Genomic DNA, 3,603 nt, shown 5'->3' on the forward strand with positions numbered 1-3,603 from the left:
GTCATTAAAACACAGGACATGTTTACTATATGTTGTTGCATTAATTTTCCACCAGCAGATCTCCAAGTACCAGCTCCACTAAGAGGTAAAGGTTATTCATATTTTGCATTTTCCCAGCAATCCAGAATACAAGTTGAGCCTCACAATGTTATCTTCTAGCCTGCAGAGAAACAAGATCGTTTGACCCCAGTACTCTTTCCTGCCATGGTAGGGGGTCGAACTTGATGATCTGCTCAGGTCCATTCCAACCGTACCAACTACAAAACTATGAAGATGTGTTGCCTTCAATAAAGCAAGCAGGGGAACAATGAACTCCTGCTCCAAGCAGATCTTCTACTACAAGAATCGGCCAAGCAAGAACTTCACCATAGGTTTTTCTGCTGCTCCAGTCATCGGCCATGGAAAAAAAACACATTATCCAATAAAGCATTAAGCCTTCATTCCAATAGTATTAAAGTTTCCCAAATACTTTATAAAGCAAATAAGTAAATAATGTGAGATCTCACACAAGTGATATTTCTGTTTCTAAGCAAGTTACGTGACTGTCCATTATACAGGTTCTTCTGTTGTCCTCAGAAGTGTAAGCATGGGGTCTTAGCTGGTATCAGAGACTCGCAACGTCTACACATGTAATTAATGCTATTTGGCTTTAATTAATGCGGCTGGTAAATTTACTGTGTGGTACATGCCTGCACGTGTAGATGGTGACATTTTACTGTGCAGTTGATTAATCTACCATGCAGTAAAGTGTCTTGTGTAGACACAGCCACTGAATGCCAAACTAGACTCATCTCCTATGTTAAGGCAAATCTTAGATTAGGAGATGCATGTTTTATTTTTAGCTCGATGCTACTGACTCATTCTGTAAACTGTGTTCACAGGTGGGTAAGATGAGCTGAAAACCCGTATGGACATTCAAAGGCAAACAAGTGCCACAGAGAATATTATTGGGGTATTTTGTAAGATTTCTGTATCACAGAAGTTTATAGAATTACACTCTCGGAAGCACCACCTTTTCCCTCTCAAGTGCTGGCACAATTTAAACCAAGCTGAAGTTCAATGGAAAATCCTCAGTAAGTAGCTGGATTCAACTATTAGTCTCTACAAGAAGCATCTATTTCAGTGAAGTTTCCTACATTTGCATCACTCCTGATGATAGCTGCCTGTCAGCCCTTTCTTAACCTACCATTTTCTAACTGATGACCGATGATGCGGGGGAGGGAGGATAACACTTTTTCATTATCTTTGACATTACAACTATACAGCTTAAAATGTGTATTTTAATCCTAGACTCTGTTAGTGTCATAATTTCTGACTCCCCTTCCTTTTTAATAAGCTCATGGCTAGAAGATTTACAGAACTCTTTTACATGTTGATATTGTTCTATAAAAATTATTTAGACTGGTTAATGGGAGCTAATCATGATCAACAGTACCTTATTTTATTTTAACAGAACTGCTCTTACAGTTTTAGGGGTGGTTGCAAATAGTTGTCATTTATTTAGGAGGTGGGATAATTGCTACACTTGAAGTCCTGCCAACCTAGGCTGAGAACTGTGTTGGAAGTTAAAGTGGATTTTATCAATATATCTATAGGATTGTACAATCTCAGGTAAGTAGGAATGGAAAAGACCTCACAGGGTCATCTAGTGCAGCCCCTGCTCAAGGCAGGATCATCCCTCAATAAACCATCCCAGCCAAGTGTCTGCCCAACCTACTCTGAAAAATGTCCACGGATGGAGATTTTGCAGCTCATCTAGTCTGTTCCAGTGCTGGACCACCCTCATAGTCAGAAACTTCCTCCTAATCTCCAGCCTAATTGTCCTCTGCTGCAGCTTCAGGCCACTGCTCCTAGTCCAGTCCCCCATGGCCACAGAGAAAAGCCCATCGCCACCCTCTCTACAATTGCTCTTCAGGTATTTGCAGACTGTGATCAAATCCTCTCTCAGTCTTCTCTTCTCCAGACTAAATAAACCTAGCTCTTTCCGCCTTTCCTCTTAAGTCATGCTTTCCAGACCTCTAATCATTTTTGTGGCTTTCTACTGGACCCTTTCCAAAATATCCACATCCTTTTCCAAGTGTGGGCCCCCAAACTGCATACAGCTTTGTCATCTGTCTTTTTTCTTTTCTTCCTGTATAGAAACTTTTCTCACTTCAGTGGAAGGTGAGGAGGAAGGAGGATGTTTTTGTGGCTAACCTATAGGACCAAGTCAGGAGATCTGAATTCTCTTCCCAGCACTCCCACAATCTTTCTGTGCTGTCTTGGGTAAACATGTAAAATGGGGATAATTATAATTCCCTTTATTAGAGTGAGAGGGTAGGCTTTTTTTTATTATTATTAAAAGCACTATGTATATCTACCATGCTTTAGGATAGTTGTTTGTAGCCATGTTGGTCTAAGGAGGAGGTCGGACTTCATGATCTGCTCAGGTCCCTTCCGACCCTACTAGCTATGAAACTATGAAAGGACACAGACAGCCAACTTTCTTTGGGTAGATGTGATAATCTTTTATTAAACCAACTAAATAGTTGGAAAAATTGTTCTCTGCAAGCTTTTAGACACAAGCACAACTTTCCCTAGGCCTGAAGGGCATTTGTTGGTCTAATAAAAGGTAATCACATCTACTCAAAGAACCTTTCCTGCCTACGCAAATTCTAAGTATTTCCAATAAGTAAGAGACTACTGAATGCTGAAGGGAGCTAATTACAAAATACAGTACATATACACAGTGCAGATTCACTTCAGTCAGAGGTAGGGCCCAGTCTGAAGATAAGCCTCATAAAAGCTGTGCACCACCCAGGGGCAGGTGACGATAAAGGGTGCCATTCAACATGGCCCATCAATGGGGAAAAAGGGGTTACATGTTCATCTCAGCTTAACTATTTTTAATTGCATAATGCGTGTGTTGGAAGGATGAGGAAGCCGAAAGGATTCTGGGAACAACCCTAGCCCTTTTGACAGAGAGAGGGGGCCCCCCTGGGTGAGAGACCGGGGAGTGGGAGAGAACAGAACTTTCTCAGATAAATTTTCTCCTATATCAGGATCAAAAGGTTTTGGGATCAAGCCCTCCTTCCCAACCTCCCATTTCATCACAGTGTCCATGGATTAGGGCAAATGGTCAGGCCGAGGACCCAGGGGGATCCTCCGCTAGTTGGAGGGTACTAGTGTAGCAGCGGTGATGCTGTGCAGAATAAAATATGGGGGTGAAGAGAGGCAGAGAAAATGCCCTCAGAGCACAGGGGGTAGCACTTGGTGCCTGTTCCCATCCTTTTCTTCCTCTGTCCCTTTGTACATGATGTTCAACAGCATCTGATGAAGCCAGCTTCAATTCACAAAAGCCTGTGCCGTGTATCTACTTTGGTTAGTCTGGAAGGTGTAGATCTACCCTGGCTTCTACTGGACTTCAGACTCATAAAGCTAACTACGTAGGAGTCATGGGGCCAGTGAAAACCTGATCAACCAATATTTCCAATTGCTGTTTTATTCATAGACTCATAGATGTAGGGTCAGAAGGGACCTTGCAGATCTTTTAGTCCGACCCCCTGCCCTGGGCAGGAGAGAAACTGGGCTCAAATCATCAGACTAGATGATCTGCTCAGGTCC

Source organism: Gavialis gangeticus, unplaced genomic scaffold (genome assembly GCF_001723915.1).
Source record: "Gavialis gangeticus isolate Ggan-Ray unplaced genomic scaffold, GavGan_comp1, whole genome shotgun sequence".
NCBI classification, from domain to species: Eukaryota; Metazoa; Chordata; order Crocodylia; family Gavialidae; genus Gavialis; species Gavialis gangeticus.